The sequence below is a fragment of the Physeter macrocephalus genome, chromosome 9 (assembly GCF_002837175.3).
Source record: "Physeter macrocephalus isolate SW-GA chromosome 9, ASM283717v5, whole genome shotgun sequence".
In the NCBI taxonomy this organism is placed as follows: domain Eukaryota; kingdom Metazoa; phylum Chordata; class Mammalia; order Artiodactyla; family Physeteridae; genus Physeter; species Physeter macrocephalus.
This window is the reverse complement of record NC_041222.1, coordinates 105,417,901-105,438,731: the sequence shown is the minus strand read 5'-3', so window position 1 is coordinate 105,438,731 and position 20,831 is coordinate 105,417,901.

The following is a 20,831-nucleotide window of genomic DNA, read 5'->3' as shown; positions in this document are numbered from 1 at the left end:
ATTGCAGCTCTATTTACAATAGCCAGGACATGGAAGCAACCTAAGTGTCCATTGACAGATGAACGGATAAAGAAGATGTGGCACATATATATAATGGAATATTACTCAGCCATAAAAAGAAATGAAATTGAGTTATTTGTAGTGAGGTGGATGGACCTAGAGTCTGTCATACAGAGTGAAGTAAGTCAGAAGGAGAAAAACAAATACCGTATGCTAACACATATATGGAATCTAAAAAGAAGAAAGAAGGTTCTGAAGAACCTGGGGGAAGGACAGGTATAAAGACACAGATGTAAAGAATGGACTTGAGGACACAGGGAGCGGGAAAGGTAAGCTGGGAAGAAGTGAGAGAGTGGCCTGGACATATATACACTACCGAATGTAAAATAGATAGCTAGTGGGAAGCAGCCGCATAGCACAGGAAGATCAGCTTGGTGCTTTGTGACCACCTAGAGGGGTGGGATAGGGAGGGTGGGAGGGAGACGCAAGAGGGAAGGGATATGGGGGTATATGTATATGTATAGCTGATTCACTTTGTTATAAAGCAGAAACTAACACACCATTGTAAAGTAATTATACTCCAGTAAAGATTTTAAAAACCCCAAAAACCTGCCGGCCTGGATTGCAAGGGACAGAGGTGGGGTAGAATGGAGGAAGAATGACTCTGAGGGCAGAAATGTGGATGCAGAGGACTGGACCAACAGGAACTCCTTGGGCAGAGAGATTGGAGCTGCTGACCCAGTGGACCAAGAGGACGGGCCCAGAGTGCATGGCTGTCATTGGGAGAAATGAGTGTCCAACCATAAAGGGTTGCTGAAAGGCCTTGAAGTCTGATGGAATAGGTCTCCTGGACTTTTGACTTGCTTGGGACCCATGACTCCTTTTTTCCTTCCAGTTTCTCTCTTTTGGAATAGCAATATTTATCTTTGCTTGTCCCACCATTGTATTTTGGAAGCAGATAACTTGTTTTCTAGGTTTTGCAAGTCCATACATAAAGAAGAATTTTGCCCCAGTATGGAGCATACCCAGAGTCTCACCTATACCTGATTTAGATGATTTAGAAGGTGAGATTTGGAACTTTTTGAGTTGATCATATTTAGATGAGATTTGGGACTCAGAATTGAGGCTGGAATGGGATAAGATTTTCGGGGATGTTGAGATGGGGTGAATGTATTTTGAATATGGGAAGGACATGAATTTTTGGGGGCCAGGGCAGACTCATCAGTTGAATTGTGTCCTACAAAAAGATATGTTGACGTTCTAAATACAGTACCCCAGAATGTGACCTTATTTGGAAATTGGGTCATTGCAGATTAATTAGTTAAGACAAGGTCATGCTGCAGTAGGGTGGATCCTCAATATAAAGTAGCTCGTGTCCTTATGAGAAGAGGAACATTTGGATACGACATGCCCAGAGGGAAGATACAGGAAGAAAATGACTATGTTAATACAGAGGCAGAGATTGGAGTGATGCATCTACAAGCCAAGGAATGCCAAGGATAGCTGAGAATTGCTAGATGCTAGGGAGAGGCAAGAAAGGATCCTTCCCAGAACCAGAGAGAACATGGTCTTCCCAACACTTTGATTTTGAACTTCTAGCCTCCAGAACTGTAAGAGAATAAATTTCTGTTGTTTTAAGCCACCAAGTTTGTGGTACTTTATTATGGCAGCCATAGGAAAGTAATATACATACTTTGTGTGTATATCAAACACACAGATAGATTGAAAGTAGAAGAATGGTAAAAAGATATACCATGCAAATAACTGAAAATGAACTGGAGTGGTTAATACTAATATCAGACAAAAAAGACTTTAATACAAAAATTATTACTGGAGATAGTTTGATAATTAACAGTTTGATAAATCAAGGGCATTTGATAACGCTAGAGTCAATCCATCAAGAAGACGTAAAAATTATAAAATTATATGCACCTAACAACACAGCCACCAAAACTATGATGCAGAGTTCGCAGACTAACTATCCTTTGTGAATGTAGACACAGATATCCTCAACAAAATACTAGCAAACAGACTCCAGTAGCGTACGAAAACAACTGTAACCCAGTAGAGCTATATACAGGAATGTTCACAGTACTGCTAATTGTGATAGGTAAGTATTGATAACAACCTAAATATCCATCGAGAGGTCAGTGGATAAACTCTGTGGTGCATCTGTTCAATAATAGTACTTAGCAATAAAAAACAATGAATTGATGACACGTGCTGCAACGTGAATAATATCACAATAATTATGATGAATGAAAGAAAACATATAAAAAGGAAACATATTTATGATTCCATTTATATAACATTCTACATAATGTAAATATTCAAATGATGGAAAATCAATGGTTGCCTGGTGACAGTGGTGGAGGAATGGGAGGGGAAAGCTACAAAGTAGCAAGAAGAACTTTTTGGGGTGATGGATATATTCTTCATCTTGATTGAGGCAGTATTTTTATGGATGTGTACATGTGCCAACATATATCAAGTTGTATACCTTAAATATATTTGGTGTATTTTATTCCAGTTACATTCAATAAAGCTCTATAGGAAAGGAAAATACAGTGAAAGAATGAAGGAATATGAGGTCTTCTCAAATAAAAAGAGCACACACTTGTTTTGAATTTAAGTATTCTTGCTTGAAATCTTTCTTGAAATCACACCTTAGCTTGAGGGCCACAGTGTTCCATGCTTTATAGTGAGGTAGGTACCCATTGCTGAGCAAGTAATTCTACCTAGTCTCTCCTCCACTTGTAATTATTCATTTTCTTTAACTGGATGCAAATTGACCAGCATTAATTATTAGCTGTCTCTAATTAGACACGGAAACTATAGACAATATTATAAATATTGGAAGGATCAAGAAATACTTTCCTGTACAGGCTCATGGCTTATTCCTCAGTCTCATTAAATTGTAATGTGTGAGGGTCCCTACTTGTACCAATGGCAGGAGAGTGGTGGTTAGAAATAAGCTACAAGTAAGGTGTGAGGTCAGCAACTTCTAAAAGAGGGAGAAGTATTCCTACGTTTCAAGCACTTTTCCACTTTAAATTTTGTTTTCAAAGTTCTTAATTTATTAAGTAGTTCAAAATTGCATGAACTAATGAAATACAGGTCAAAAGAATAGTTAAAGCCTTCTACAAAAACTTGATTTCTATAGTAAAATGAAAATGATAGATTGAAGATTTAATGGAGGTTTTCTGGAAACAAAGCCTCAAATTTCATGGCTTTGGGGATGTAGTGGGGAATACCTGGTAGATGGAGTAAGGTTTGGTGCTCTAGGAACATAATAAACCATAAATATCTTTCTGATCTAATTAAAAATTTTACTTTTTAGATTGCCCTGTGATTACTGAGTCACTGATTTAGAGTTCTTTACAAAGTCTTTTTGTGAACAATATTAAAAGAGAAAGGGAAACAATTTTTTTTGGTTACTAATCCAAATAAATAGCAGTTATGGTATTACTGTGTTTAATATATAAAACATTTATCTATAGGCTCTAAGGTAATGACTTTTAACTAAGATTACAACCTCCCACTATTTTAAATTTATTTGACATCTTTTTTGAAACTTGTATTTTAATTTGCACTTATTTTTATTTGTGCCAGCCTGCAGTAAGTGTTTCTATATGGAATATTTTGTATACAGATTAATATTTTTAAAGTTTATGGTTAGTGATTGGCTTATTTATGAACTGTTTCCTGTGAACACCGCTTAATAAGAGTTCTTCCAGCCAAGGCCCTTCAGCAACATCTTCCTTCTTTATTGTGTAGCTGCTACCTAGGAGCAGTATCTGGTTCCTACCACCAACTTTGGTCCAGACTTTGTGTTGGGTAATAGCTGATGGAAAAGGGGGCATTCACAGCCAGAGGAGAAGCTTCTTGGCTGCCGTCCTCTTCTTTGTCTTCCTCTTGTTGCATCTCTGCACCTTCTCTCTTCTGTCTCACATTATAGTTCTGTGGAGCCCAGGATCATGTCTGTGTCCATGAGGAGCTGTCCAGGGTAACTAGGGAGGCGGGGCCCAGTTAGCCCACCTGGCTGTCCCAGGTTCTGTTTTTCTGGGGAAAACTCCCTCTCCACCACCCTCCATGGCCCCTGAACAGACTCTCTAGAAGGTTCTTCCTTGGTTCTTATTCTTTATGGAAACATCTGGGATGGACGTTGGTGGGCTTCTCCAGTTCCTCTTCTCCCTGAGAACATTTACAGTCCAGGGGATTGTTTTGCAGTTTGAATAGGCACAGGTTTCTGAAAACTACACTTAAGATTATTTTGGTCATACAGTTTCCTCAAAAAACAGTGAGTCTCTGGTCTGTTTGTTTCTGGGCACTTCTGTATGTGAGTAACCATGGCCAAGGTTCTTCAGAAGATGGCCCCTGAATAGCCCATCGGGTTGATGAATGATTGTCTCCCAGCTGATGAAGGAAGTTAAGTATTATCAAGCTTAAACGTGTTTACACTCCAGGAAAGATCAGAGATAAATGTCTCTTATTAACGACTTTTAAGTTTTCTTATAGTTCTCTGATATTTTTGGTCCTATGTCACATTAGATTGTAGCTGCTAGCAATAAAAATGTCTAGAAAAAAATATGATGCTTAGGGAAAATGATACAAAGTAATGATTTAAATTGTTCTGTAGTAAGCCTGGAATTAGAGAGTCTTGGATTTCAGGAAAGCTCTCATGAAAATGTCAGTTCATGAAATCCTTGAAAGAAGAACTGAAGGGCTGAGTTAAGGAGTTTTTCCATGTTCTAGAATGATTGCAGGATATGTGCATCTGTGGTAGACCTTCAGTGATTCTCAGGTAATAAGAAGTTGCTCTGGAGTTTCTTCTTCTTACTTCTGATGGCTTAATTTTTCTTCCACGGGAATGATGTGAAAAGGGCTAGCTATTTTACAGAGATTCATTACTGTATATGGAGGTTTCCTATTTCTGTTTGTAGCTGTAGAATAGCCCCTGTTTAGGATTCTCTGAGCAAACCAGCTAGTCAAACAAACAAGCTAAAAACCATGCTTCAAACTATAGCCATGAATTTATTTCCCACCCTGTACCAGACACAATAATTATATTTGATCCTCATAACAATACTATGAGGAAAATATTATCTCTATACTATGGATGAATATAAAAAACCAAAATGCAGAGATGTGTTTCAAAGCTGACACAGTTAGAGCTAACTCTCAACTATGTTTTTTTTCTATCATTTTGCACCACCTCTTACAAACTTCCCTCTCAACATAAAAGAAAGTATCGTAACTTTCTCTGTCTCTTCACTGATGTTGTCTACATGGCCACTGAATAATATTGGAATAAATGTAGCTCTTTATCAAATCCATAGATTCACCATCATATCATATTAAGTGTATGTTTTTAAGCTGTCTGTTTGAAATTTGAGACCAATTTTTTCCTGCCTCACATCTGTATTTTTTTCTTTTCTCAAAAATAATGGGTTTGGCTTAGGTGTCTCTTAAATACAAAGTTCAGTAATAGTTGTGAAACAATGTTAAACCAAAGAATGAAATAATGCCATTTGTGGCAACATGGAGGGACCTAGAGATTATCATACTAAGTGAAGTAAGTCAGACAGAGAAAGGCAAATATCATATGATATCGCTTGTATGTGGAATCTTAAAAAAATGATACAAATGAACTTATTTACGAAACAGAAACAGAGTCACAGATTTAACAAACAAACTTATGATTACCAAAGGGGAAAGGTTGGGGGGAGGGATAAATTGGGAGTTTGAGACTGACATATACACACTACTATATTTAAAATAGATAACACACAAGGACCTACTGTATAGCACAGGGAACTCTACTCAGTATTCTATAATAACCTATATGGGAAAAGAATCTGGAAAAGAATAGATATATATATATGTATATAACTGAATCACTTTGCTATATACCTGAAACTAACAAAACATTGTGAATTAACTATACTCCAATATAAAAATTAAAAATAACCCATCAAACTCTGTACCAAATCATGACAAAATGATCTTAAAGGGAAGAAAACATAATTTTTAACTCTAAGAAAACTTTAATAGTGACCATAATATAATATCACCAGAATCTTCTATATTTTTATACATGTATATGATATCTGATATTTAATAAAAATATTTTAGGTATATCAAGAGATTAAACCATATGGTGAAAATCTAAAGCTAAACGAGAGAAATATCATATAGGTGAATCAGATATTGGAATGAGCAGAAAAATACTTTAAAATATATCTGGTAAATGTAAGAAATAGAGAAAAAATAAAGAAAATAGATGAGACGATGGATAACTTCACCAGAAAATTGGAATCTGGTAAAAAGTAATAAGTAAAATTTTAAAGATGAACAAATCCAGTAACTGAAACCAGCAACTACTTAACCTGACTGTATGTGCAGCAGATGGAAGATGAGTGAATTGGAAGAGAGATCAAATAGAAAAAATCCAAACTGAATTCCAGAATGACAATAGATTTGAAAACAGAGAAAATGCAAAAGTGATGCATGGGACACAATCATCATGCTCGTCGTAAGTAATAGGAGTTGGAGGGGGAGAGAGGGTGTGAAAGTAGCAATAAATTGAAGGAATAATAGCTGAGAATATTCCAAAATCAATGAAAGACAACAACCTACAGATTCAAGTAACTGTGAATGCCAATGAAGATGAAGTCAAAGAGAATTACACACCTTATATGTGAACATGTTGGAAAGCAAAGACAGAGGGAAAACTTAGAAGCAGCAAGGACTGAATTGGGAGATGGGTGGGCATAATGTCTTCAAAGGAGCAACAGTAAAGAAAAAAAAGGCTGAAAATGGACTTTTCAATAAAAATGATAAAAACCCAGAGGATAATGAGTGATGTCTTTAAATTGCTTGGGAGCATGGAGTTACCATCCTTGAATTCCACGAGTAGAGTGAACTTCCTTCAAGAATAGAAACCTAAATAGAGACATTTTTAGAAAAACAAAAAGTCAGAGAATTTTGTTACCAACTGGCATGAATGCAAATAAATGTTAAGAGGTTTAAAGAAAATGATTCCTGATGAAAAATCAGTAAATGCGGAAAGGGTGAAGAACATAGAAATGATAAACATGCAGTAAATATTGATGAACAGTGATTGTTAAAAACAACAATAATATCTCGTGGGATTTAATATATATGGCAATGTAACAAAAGGTGGAATTAGGGCAGAGTCAAAGTCCTCAAAAGTTTAAGAAATATTAGTAAAATGTTAAAGATAATAATTTCCTTTCTACTGTAAAAAGTTAAGGATGTGTGTTGTAAATGTCCTGGATAAAGCAACAGGATACAAATGAATGATAATTCAATAGAGCTAACATGGAAAAACCAAAACTATGGGTTACATCCAAAAGAAATTTGAAAAGAAAAAAGAACATAAAAAAGGTGTTTGTATTAGTCAGGGTTCTCCAGAGAAACAGAACCAAGAGGCTACATATAATGAGATTTATTATAAGAAATTGGCTTACATGTTATGGAGCTGAGAAGTCCCACCATCTAGTATCTGCAAACTGGAGACCCAGGAAAGGTGGGCATGTAAATTCCAGTCCAAGTTCGAAGGCCTGAGAACAAGGAACACCAGCAGTGTGAGTCCCAGTCCAAGGGCAGGAGAAGACCAATGTCTCAGCTCAACAGTCTGGCAGAGAGAGAATTCACACCTTCTTCCTTTTTTGTTTTGTTTTGTTCTATTCAGGTTCTCAGTGGACTGAATGATGACCATCCACATGGCAGAGGACAGTCTGGTTTACTAAACCCACCAATTCAAATGCTAATCTCTCCCACAAACACCCTCACAGACACACCCAGAAATAATGTTTAACCAGATATCTGGGCATCCTGTAACCCAGTCACGTTGACACATAAAATTAACCAAATTAACCTTCACAGTGTATCAAATTAAAAACAGATAGCCATATGGTATATATGGTCACAAGTATGTCAGTAATTATAGAAAATGTGAATGCTCTAAATATCTCCAAGTGAAAGCCTCATTTCCAGGCTGAATATAAAATCAAAGCCCTACTGTATGTTGCTTAAAAGAGACATGACTCAAGTATTAATTGGATGTTCAGGTAGACCTCCTTGAGAGGTGAGAGGTGAGAAAAGACTAGTCGTTCTGAGTGAGCAGACATCAGGAGGAAGAGCATTTGGGCAGGAGGAACAGTTAGAGCCCTGGTTCCAAGGGAGGGCTTGTCTGGTTTGGTGAAGGACAGAGAAGAGGCCAGGGTGGGTGAAGTGGAGGAGTGAGGAGGAGACTGATTGTAGGGTCAGTCAGAGAAGTAGGGAGAGTCATATCCTACAGAGCCTTCTTGGCCATGGTAGGACTTTGGGTTTTACTCTAAGTTAACTAGGGAATAATTCTGGAATTCTGAATAGGGAAGTGACATGATCCAACTTAAACTTTGAAAATATCATTCTGGCTGCCATCTTAGGAAGTGACAGCAAGGAGATGTCAGGGAACTGTTGCCACCATCCAATGGGATGTGGCAACGAAGTTACTGAGAAGTCGCTGGACTTTGGATGTAGTTGAATCTCCAATAAAGTGTAGTCAGAGGGCTGTACCTCCCTGCCATTGGCTAGAAAATGTCCCTAAATAATCAAACTGATTTAGGAGACCTTACAGCAGAGACAAGATAAAACGTTGTAGAGGTGAAGTTTAGCTTCAGAGCTGATGTGATGATTGTGTTAGTGGACAAAAAAGATCAGATGTGGGAAGGGAAGAATTGGAGAGTCAGTAAGACAGGAGGCAAAAGTGTCCACACGTGATGACAACGGCTGTACTTCTATCATATTTGCTCAGCTTTCTCTTTGAAGTTAGGGCTTGCTATAAGAGGCCCTAGTGCTCAAAAAGCTAACATCTTCAAGGGTGAATGCATTGTGGGTGAAAGTATTTTGAAAAAAGGGGGGAAAACCAAGGAATATGTCACTTTTCTCCCAAACTAATAGACTTGTAAATAAATATTAGTTCCCTTCCTCTCTGCCATATATCTTAGCAGCACACTGAGTGACTGTTTAAACACGCTCTGTTAAAATTAATACTGTACAATGAGTGATGATCGATGATAAATGGGAAAAGAATACTTAACAAACACATAAATTACTCTTTCTTCCCTATGTGCGTCTGTAACAGAAGATAATTCCTTGTATCATCTATAACAGACTTCTATTTTTTGGAAAGCAATAATTCATTCTTATTTTTCCCTTGTAAAAATGAGTAAACTATTGTTATGAGCATCAATTAGTTAATCCAATAGGGACAATTCAATGACACCACAAAGACTAATGGTCCTGTGACTTCTAAGAAAAGACGTATTTTAAAGTCTTACTGATTGAATTGCTCTCAGCCTCTTGCCAGGTAATGTGAATATCTACTGTAGGACATTCTTCTGCATTAGCAAGGGATTGGGGTTATGCCTTTACACGAATAGATGGAAGTATACTCTCAGGGTCCCCTAAGAAATTTGCTTTATACAAGTTTACTACTCAATTATAAAATATTGATTGTTGCTGAATTTGGAAACCAGATTTTGTTTTAGGAATCTTAGATAAACAGTATGAAAGAGAGACAGGGCTGCTAGCTCTTATTCATCTTGGTATCCAGGAGACTTTGCACAAGGACAGAAACATAGTTACGCTTAATACATCTTCATGAATTCAGAATGCAGAGTGCTTATCACCTCGTCAAAATGCAGAAAACTTTTGCATTTTCCTGCATATGCTTAGGGAAGATCATGGATTATGAGGTTAGAAACAAAAGCACTTTGAGATGGAAAAATCCTGGTTCTTTTCATAGTAACCATGAAGATGAATATTTTATAAAATTAGCAAGACTGGAGCAATGATTGTAATACTTCTCATGTTATTAAACATTAAGAGAAAATCAAAACTTTGCATAAAAACATTTTAAAAATGAATTCTCTCTGTTAAGTAAAAATAGTAGACAATTTACTAAATGGTGAGGATTTTCAGAGCAGGAAATAGAATCCTCTTTCTATGGTAAGATTATATTATTTAATGAAGCAAATCCTACTGTTCTAAGAATGAGATAATTTTTACTTGGCCAGCTCCTTCCTAACAATTATGATTAAAAAATCATTTCTTTCTTTAGAAAACAAATCTAAAATAAAGAAACTCATAGTAATGAACTTATAAAAATTGCTTTTGTTAATTAACGTCAGGTACATAGTGCTGAGAAAACTGTCTCTAGGATCACGGATGGTTTCATACTTTGCTCTTTGAAATTGTAGTTGGGAGAATGGAACATATTACTTTTGTCTGAAGGATCAGAGCCACGAGGGTCACTGTGACACAGAAAGCAGCTCTATTTCCAGAACAGGTACAGAGCTTCAGATAAGGGTTTTTTGAACACCGTATTCCACCAATATATCTTCACTTTGTATTTCCCAAGGACATAAGACCCTGAGCTCTCTCCTAGCACTGGTGGTGGTCAGATTATGATGTGCCTAAAAAACTGAAAGAATATCCTCATTTTAAATCAACTATACTCTAATAAAAGTTTTTTAAAAATATTCAAAGCGAAAAATAAATATCCTAACAGCATATGGCCAAAGTTATATAAACCATACTTTCCAAGGCCACACCGTGGTTGAAAAGTGACCGGCCATTTCTCATCATTCAACTGATTGCTGCTTCTCACCATGACTCCCTCAGCCCCACTTTATCCCTTCCGTGTCCTGAGCAAAGATGCTGAGATACACCCAACGTCCGCTCCTCATCACAGCAGGAGCTAGCGCTCTATTTCCCCCATCGCGTGTGCGCACACCCTTTTCTAAGCCCCGCCCCCCACCAATTCCACCTCTGAGGCTCCATGCTTCCCCTGCTCTCACTCTCCCTTGATGCAGCAACTTAATGTACAACAAACCCAACCGAATTTGACTGTAACATGTTCCTTGAAGTTCTTTTCTGTGCTAGTTTATATTAACAACTTAGCTGTTGCGCTCAACCTAAATACATAGCAAAACCCACATTCTTTTCTGGGAAATAAACTAAACAACAGCAATCCTTTTAACTTTCTTTAGCTCTTTACATAAACATCCGTGCAATCCTTGGGGGGAAAAAGGTAGATAGTTCTGCCCGGAATTGTAATTAGTATTGTAATTCTCAAGGGAATGTCTAGAAGATGTGCATATAGGGCATTCGTGGTGAATATTTTTTAGAAGCACTGATGGATGTAGAATGGGTTAGAAGTGTGGAGAGAGCTTAACGTCTGGATTTTCTAAGAGGGGTACGTAGCAAAGTACGTCTCAGAAGCAAACCTAGGGAACTAGATGTTGATTCTTGTGGGTGGGCAAGTGGGGGAGGCGTGTGAGGAGTTGGTAGGTTTCTGAACATCTGCCGGGAAAGATAATCAGGGCCTGGACCTCAAAAGAGTAGACTAGAGAATGGGATAGATGAATAAAGCAGTGAGTTGGTTATTAGAGAACACTGATCAGAACCAGGGGACAACAGCAGCCCTGATATAGAGGCCAGTGTATCCTGGCATAGAGTGCTGGGGTGGCATTGGGGCTCCTCAGGCCCCTTTTAGGGCCACTGTTTGTCTGGAGAATGGATGGGGCTGACCTCCAGGTGAGGAAGCAGAGACCCTGCAGTCCTGTCGGGATGGACATCCTCTGCTTATGTTCTTTGGGTGATAGAGCTGAGCTCGAGGCTCCTATTTTCAGATACTGATGAATAAACTAGGGGAATTCTTAACAGAATTGAACACTTGAAATCTCAGTGAATAATGAAGGGAACATTATTCAAGCCACAGGTATTCACCTTCATTAGCTACTTAATGAACAAATGAAGAAAACAAGATAATAGTGTATGATACTACTTCCTTGACTATTTCTCAGCATTACTGTGCCCCAATTTTGTGTGTGTTTTACCTTAGTTCTTCTATAAATAAGGTGATTTAGAGCCCATAGTTAGCTGCTTTGACGACCCTATGCAGAAATGAGCACAGAAGCAAATGACTAGAAAGGCTTCTAGAGTAAAATAAACGTTTAAATGCTGTTTTGGGTTTTTGACCTTGATTTTTGTAATTCAGCCAGTGTTTACATGAGTCACACAGATTCCACCCGTCCTCTGTCAGTCCCCACACTTCTTTCATCTGTTGTTCCTTTGAGTCCTTCACTTTCTTCTCTTCCCAGCTTTCCTCTTAAGCACTGTTTGCTATTTTAAGATTAAAATCCCCAGATGCCTTTCCTCCAGGCAGAAATATTGTGGAAGGGAACACAAACTATTTCCAATTACGTACTGTGAAAATCTTAAAGAGAACAATATTTTCTGTATTCCAACAGGGAAAGTTTTAACTATATTTGATAGAAAGGTGTTGAAAAACCCACATTTCCTCAAGTTCTGTGACTTCTCAAACCAAATTGCCTTGTTCTGGTGGTAGGTAGCCTGCAGTCTCCACATATAAGGTGGATTGAGGGGGAAATGCAGACAAAAGCAAAAGTCAAGAATAACAACTCACTCGGCAAATCCTCGATTACGTGCCTGCTGTGCGATGTCAAGGCGCTCTCCTGAGTTCTAGAGATAAAATACTGAACTACAGTCCCTAGACGTGCTCTGTTTTAGTTGCATGGGAGAATAGATATTATTTAAATGGTCTTCGTGTGCTATTACAGGTGGATGTGGTTGTACAACCGTGAGTTCTAGCTTGAGCAGGAAGAGGATCCTGGTAGCTTTCTGAATAAGTTACATTCAGGTTGAGATGATCTGGGTGTGAAACTAACACTTTCTGAGCTCTTAGTAAATGCCCCACATTGTGTGAGTACTTTATATGTATTGTGTGAGTACTTTATATGTATTGTGTGATCTAATTCCCTCAAAAGTCTAGAGCAGGAAGCAGCACGATAATCCTGTTTCTTCAGTAAGAAATTTGAGCGTCACAGAGATTAAGTGGTTTACCCAAGACCACAGAACCCATTTGGGGCCAACTCAGGTTTCAAGTTCAAGTCCATCTCCCACCGTTGCCCTTTATGGCTTTATTTAATCTCCTCACACCCCGAAGGCATCGTGTTTAATAACTCATCAGTACGATGGTTGATTTCTTCCTTCACAACAGTTCTGGTGGATATATAAATATAAATAACCTCCTGTATAAAACTCTAAGGCTCACGTTTATAGTGGAAATATAATATTTTTAAAAGGCAAAATGTAAATCTTTGAAACAGCAGAATAAACACCTCTCCCAAGTTGCTCTTTGTCAGAACATGTCTCAATATGGAGCAAATGGAAACAGAACAAATGGAGCCTTAAAGTCCGGTGTCCTTGTCATAGTGGGGACCTGTCTGTACCCGGACAGTGGGGACATTGTGATCGTCCCAAGTCAGTGTCTGAGGCTGTGTCCAACCACTGCCAAAGCACCTGACACTCTAGTCAGTGACACTGAAGATTTCTGTGATAGGAAGCAGCAAGCCCTTTGTTCACAATCACATATGAAGAACAACTAGCTTTACTGACTCAGCAAATAATAAAGTTACTGCAGATGCGGGGTCTTCCCTGCCACCCTCTGTGTTTTCCCTAGTCCCCTCCTGCTGACAAGTTGGCTGTGGTACTTCCCGGCTCCACATACAGACTAACCACGCACAGGGGCTGTCTCTTCTTGTGTGACTGTTCTTATGACAAAGGAAATGGTTGGCAGAAGCTGCCTGGTTGACTTTCCTTCATTTGTCAGAAGTGGGTCACACACATGGCTAGTCCTGCCCTGTTTGCTCTGCCTCACAGGAGGAGCTGACCTCTGTAGGCTGTCTCTAGGACCCTGGTTCCTCGCTGGGTTTGGTCACAAGGAGCCACCAGTGGAGACTAAAGGCTGGGCAGGGGAGATGGCTGTTTCTGCACCTCCCTCTCCCTGGTGCTGCATGTCCAGCAGCTGCCTGGCTCTGTTGCTCCAACACCCAGTGGACCCGTGGAAGTGAGTCCAGATTCTGCAGACACCCCACCCAGGCCCCTGGGCTCATGTTAAACTCCCATTCCCACTGTTTCTCCAGTGTAGGGGTGGCTGTGGCTTGGTTTCCTCCCCTCCCCACCCCGTCCAGTTTCTCAACTCTTCCATCACTTGTGGAAAAAATTCCCTGCATTGAATTTCCTTTTTTTCCCCCAAATATTTGCTGTGTTTATGTTTTCCCAGTTAAATCCTGAATGAGATGCGTGCCTACCTCCAAACCAATTACTAGCAAGGTGAACGGGGTCTCCAGGATTAGATTCAACCATTGGGGGTTCACCTGGAGATGAGAACATACCATATTTTCCACATTTTTCTTGGGTGTGTATAGTCTCCAGTGATGGTGTTTCTCTTTGGAAGGATGAGGGTAGGAGATTTGTGTTTTACAGATTATGGAGTTATTTTTCCATTTTCTTTCTAAGGTTCTGTGTATGTAATAGAGGGGGAAAAAATAACCCTATATTTGCCTGGCAGTAAACTGGTGTAAATGTACACAAGAGATAATTATGGCAAAGTAAGGAGTGATTAAAAAAGGAATTCAAGAGTTTGCACTTGGTTCCTGTGTAAGTTTGAGCTGCCATAACTAAATACCATAGACTGAGTGAGTGGCTTAAACAATGGAAATTTATTTTCACAGTTCTGGAGGCTGGAGTCCAAGATCAGGGTGCAGGCTGGGTTGGTTTCTTGTGGGAGCTCATCCTGGCATGCAGAGAGTCTCACATGTCCCTCCCTTAGTGCCCATGTGTTTAGAGAGACAGAACGTGAGCTCTGTGTGCCTTTTCTTACAAAGACACTAATCCTATTGGATCAGGGCCCCAGCCTTATCACCTCACTTAACCTTGCCCTTACCCTGATAGGCCCCATCTCCAAACACAGGTACGTTGGGGCTTAAGGGAGCAACATACGAATTTGGCCAGGGAGGGGGACACAATTCAGTCCACAGCAGTCCAGATTGGTTTTGCCATATATGATGATGTGGCAATTTTCTTTGATCACGTTGCATGTCAGCTTTCTGTCCTGAAGTAGGGAGTTGACACATTGGCATTGGGATGGAGGGAGCTACATAAGGGTGAAGTTGGGGAGCCTTTAGGTTTTACTGACAGTGTTGATTATATCTCATATACTGTGCTCTAGGAAAAAGATACCTTCTTTTCTTTGGCGTGGTTCTGTGTTGAAGGGTTTGCTAATAATTTGGGTGCTCTTCTCATATTGTTTTCCTTGCCTTGATTATCTGTTACTCCTGAATTATGCACTGATGCATTTTCAATGACGTGATTAGGACTGGCTTAAGATTTGAAATACAGTTGCTGAATATCCCATTCCCCAGGATAAAGTCAGGGGGGAGGGACAGTGCGTTCCTGCTGCTTTTTCCTTTGCTGACTAAATCAAAACATGGATTTGAGACATTTAAGTTTCACATTAATTAGAAGAATTGACTACTCTTTCCCACATGTCGTGAATATGATTCTAAGCCCTTATTCTGTGTTTTAGACCAAAGGATGAATAAAAAAGATCCAAAAGGGAGGTTTAGAGACACTGATTTTTTTCTAAGTTAAGTTTTATTAGCAAGAGAACTAGAGGTCTGAATAAATGGCCTAAATGATAAGAGGCCAGAAATAAAACCTAACTGTGCAGAAAGCAAGAGGATGTGATTTAGGACGAGGATATGCACGAGAAATCGGAAATCAGACTGTTAGTGGGATGCCATTGCTGAGAATTTGCCAGAAGGACAGAGAGGGATTTAAAAGATGGAAAATCCAGTTTTGGAAGACACAAGGGCAAGATCATGAAACACTCTTATCCTCACACCCCAGGGAGAATAAAGAGGTTTATGTGCTGGGATGAGGTTAAGAACGATGCTGAGGAGAGGTGCAGTGTAGCAGCAAACTCACCCGATAGCAGGTGATCAAGGGCACATGCAGAGCTGTGGTCTAGGAACAGGGCTTTGCATCTGAAACCAAGCCAAAGAATGAGATTTGTCCCTGCGGACAGAGGAGCGATTATGAACAGAATGGAAGAAACTCTAAAAATATAAAAATTGATTAATGAAGCTTGAATGTGGGCTAGATTAATAAGTTTGTATTTATTCGTTACTTACCATTCTGTACAGTCTAATAATATGAGGTAGTTTTGGTGGATTTTTGACTGAGGATATAGAGCCGAAGGGAACTTTTGACTTCTTACTATCTTTCAAAACAAAACAAAACCTCTGAGGTAGATATAATTAGAGCTCTCTAAAAGTTGAGAAACTTGACAGAGAATTTATGGTGCTCACCCCAAATCACATGATGAGACCTTTGTAATGTTAGGGTTGAACCCTGCATTTCTAGGCGCTGCCCCCGTTCCTTTTCCTAGTGACGAAGCAGCAGGAAGACGCCTCACGTTGGCACCTGCATATCAATATATTTCTGTTGTTTCTGTCCAATGACGATGGGGCAGCTTCTTTCCTGGTGAATGAAATAAAAATGCGGAGAAGAGAAATCCCTCTAGTGGAGATTACTGTATATAGAAATGTCTCTATGGTAACAATGCGGAAGGGACTCTGACAGCCTCAACGCTTAAATCTTGTGGTAGGTTCACATTTCTCAAGTCATGGATCCCCCATGTGCAAACAAACCCTAACTTCCTAGCTGTGGGTTCCATCGCAAGCTCCCACAGAGTCTGATGCCAGAGGCCTTGGGGAAGCCGGGTGACACGGGTCCCATCAGTCTCCTCCCCGCTCCAGTAGGTGTTTTATCCCACCTGGTCCCTTGATGAGGACATCCCTGCATCCCCTTCAGCCGAGGCTGTCTTTCTGGCGGTACTTGGCTGCTTCTTCCCACTGTGGCAGGACCGAGTCTGACACACATCCCCCATCCTTCCTCTCTCTGTCTCTCTCTCCTAATTTCCTCATCTTTCTGGAGGCACAGGGAAGGTTTGGCTACCCTCTCATGCCTTCCTAAGTGTCTGGAATTCTTGGTGGGGCAATCATATCAATCACCATCTGTGATCAATAAGCATCTACTTCTCTTGTTCCCTCCACTCTCTGATCATGTGGGAAATTTCCAGGATTTTAGTGACACTGGAAACCATTATCTTCTACCTTGGATTTCTCAAATTGAACTGAGGGCCTTTTCTTACCTCCACACCTGTTAACTGGGGGCAGTGAAGGGCAGGGTGTTTGGTGCTAGTGGAGGATTCTGATCTAGCCTGATGCACCAGGCAGTTGGTGGAGGGCAGGAAGATACTTTATCATCAATTTTTAAACTCTTAAGGTCTCAGAATTTGATGCTTTTGTTTTCAGGCTGCAGAATAACTATTTCCTTATGGGGCAAAGCCAAGCTCAAATGACACCCAAATGTAGGAGAATCACAGGGATTAAAAAACACAAGAGTTTCATCTCACTGTCATTATTTTAATTTCATTTTGAACAAAAAATCCACTTGTTGCATATTTCACAGCATGCAGCTCTTCTGATCTACACACGTCTGGGTCAGTTTGAATTCTCTTCTCGGTGAAGTACAGCCTAAAGCACTGAGTCGTTGGCCGTTATGGTACATCTTCGGGACTTTTTTTTTTCCACTCTTGTCCAATGACCACTGCAATAAAATCTGAGACAGCTGTTAAAAATTAAGATGCAGCCCTCACCAAAGTAGATTTACTGAATCCGGGGCTGGGCCTAGGCATCTGCATGTTAACATCTACCCCCAAGGCATTCTTATGCTAATCAACTTTGAGAAACACTGATGCAGGATTCCATTAGGTTGAACTTTTTCATTGTAAGGACAGTTCAAACAGGAACATGGCTAATTGAAGTTTTTTTTCAATGAGAGATTAGTATGTACTCATCTGAACAGGAAGCCTTAAAACATTTATTTATGTCCCACATATTTCTAAAGATAACTGTATGATACCAGGGGAAATTTAACTTAATCAGAAAATCCCCTCGAATTGTATTACTCCAATGATGTTTTACAGAGATGAAATTTTGGTTTCTGAGAGTAAGTTGCAATAAAGTTGAGTCATGTTTTGGAAGAAACTGTTGCTTATCTATGCTTTATAGAGGATCATCTTACACACACACACACAGACACAGACACACGACCTAATATACTCTTCCACTTCCCATCCAGAAGAGAAACTGTGAGGATCCGAATCCTTATTTTCTGGTTTAATTTCATGCCTTTGTTCCTGGGAAGTGAGATGCCCTGTCAGTTTCCTGGGCTGCCACAAAAATTAGCACCAACTTGGTGATTTAAAACACAGGTATGGGGCTTCCCTGGTGGCGCAGTGGTTGGGAGTCCGCCTGCCGATGCAGGGGACACGGGTTCGCGCCCCGGTCCGGGAGGATCCCACGTGCCGCGGAGCGGCTGGACCCGTGAGCCATGGCCGCTGAGCCTGCGCGTCCGGAGCCTGTGCTCCTCAACGGGAGAGGCCACGACAGTGAGAGGCCCGCGTACCGCAAAAAAAATAAATAAATAAAAATTTTAAAAAAAATTAAAAAAAAATAAAATAAAATAAAACACAGGTATGGTGAATCTGACAGCGTTCTGGAAGCCAGAAGGCCAAATCAAGGTGTGGGCAGGGCCGCACTCTCTCTGAAAGCTCCTGGGGAGAACGCTTCCTGCCTCTTCTGCTTTCTGGTGGCTCCATCACTCCAATCTTTGCTTCTGTCTTCCCTGCCTTTCTCCTTTCCTGGTCTTTTCCTGACTTTTATAAGGACACTCATCACTGAACTTAAGGCTCCTACAGATGGTGCAGCATGATCTCATCTTGAGATCCTTAATTTATTCATCTGCAAAACCCCTCTTTCTGGATTTGTCCTTATTCACAGGTTCTGGGGTGAGGATGTGCCTATCTTTGGGCTCCATAATGGAACTCACTACGTGTGTCATGGCCACATTTCACTTTTTGCATTTGTGAATCTTCCCAGAGGGGCTGAGTGTACTGCTCATGCCTGCTCCTGGCTGATGAGGAACGAATGCTCCCTGGAAGAGAGTAGGCAGCAGGAAAGGGGGATTAGATCACCCCATCTGCCCTCAGAAAGGCCCACTGTAATCTTTTCCCTCAATCCTTTCAAGACCTGGTAGCAGGGGAATGGGAAGCTCTTTCTTTAACTTAGAAAGTGAAGTAAACTTAGCTTTGTACCCGGGAGAGTAACTTTTGTTCAGTTTGTGGAAATTGTGACTTAGGTTTTTAAGGGATGGGAGCCTTCTCACATAATGAAGGCATCGCGGTGAAAACCACTCACCCGCCAGCCTGCAGGAGCCACCCTGCTGAGTCCTCAGACCGCACAGCACATCATTAATTTTAATCACTTCTTAGTATTTAAGAATGAAAGGAGAAGGAAAACGAATTTAAAACATAGATGGTGTATCTTCTTCAGTAGAACTTAATTTAAAAGAAAAGTGTGAAATAGCCTTTAAGCAAAATGCTAGCCCAGGAGGGAAAGAGAAGAAATGTGGAAGAAATGGAGAAGAAGATCTCAAGGTCGTTGATGGCTTTGGGTGTTCCTTCGCACCTGAGGAGCAGTCGTTAGCCTTTGCTACAGGATTGGTTAAAAATTGTCATGATCGTAGGAAAATCCTAAAAAATCTTCAAGAATGGTGTTGTTTACTCTAAGTATATAGGGACAGGAGATGTAGGTTTTGAACTTTAGCTTGGTTCCCAAAGGGCAATGTTAAGGGTCTACAGTGAGTATGTGTAGAAGAAAAAGACTGGGTAGAGGAGAGACCTATATGCATAGGATTCTGACGTAAGACAGGAGACTCTGCTTGCCTTGCTTTCTAGAAAACAATGCCCCACAATTTACAGGATATGAATCATATATTTTTGTACTCTCCCTAACTGGTGATTTTGAGCTTTGATGTCCAACTTTTGATACAACTGCTATTAGAAGCTATAGTTTAAAAAATATTCAATGAAAACTGAAATATTATTCTGGAAAAAGAAGTGTAAACTGTGTCCACACAGGTTAGATGTTGAAGAAAGGCATGACCTGGGTGTTTTTGATGTCACATTTAATCGTCTCTGTTGGATCTCAATTTAGAAACGTTGTTGGGCTTTACGTGGAAATGGGATGCTGGAACAATGTTTAAAGATCTTCAATACCAGAGAAAAGGAATATTGTACGTAAGCTTGATAGCTTTGAATAGTGCCTTAGAAAAGTTATCTTGTGAAATGTGGCATTACATTTAGGCACCATGTTGAAGCATTTTTAAACTTGAAATATTAGTTGCTAATTTCCAAAATTATCTCCCATGTCTCCAAAATGCTTTCCTTAAAGTGAAGTGGCATTGTCAGACTTACCACAATCTACAATTCATTTCCAAAATTCTCTGTGCATGTAGCTGGTGTGCTTTGGGAAGATGGAATCAAAAGGATGCTAAGTGAGCAGTTCAGCATGAAATTCTGAATCCTATCATGTAATTCTTATGACAAAGTTATAAAGTTGAATTGGGCCACCTGAGAAGACAGTGTTCATTTTATATAATTTATTCTCTTTATAGCTTCTGATGCAGCAAAAATGCCATTTATAATTCACTACTTCTGATTGTCATAGTTTAAAAATCAAAAATTATAAATGGTAAAATAAGAAAAAACTATTCTATAGCCAGAAGTTTATTATCCTTATCAATGTTCCTTGCTATCTCTTTCAAAACAAACATTTCATACTTCTTCAATGATACTTAGCCTTGAATTTTTAAAATTTTTAATATCATACTTTACATTAGAGCTCTTAACAACAGAAATAGTGTATCAAATACTCTAGCAAAATAGCATAGATTTTTTTTCTTTTTCTTTTTTTAACATCTTTATTGGAGTATAATTGCTTTACAATGGTGTGTTAGTTTCTCCTGTATAACAAAGTGAATCA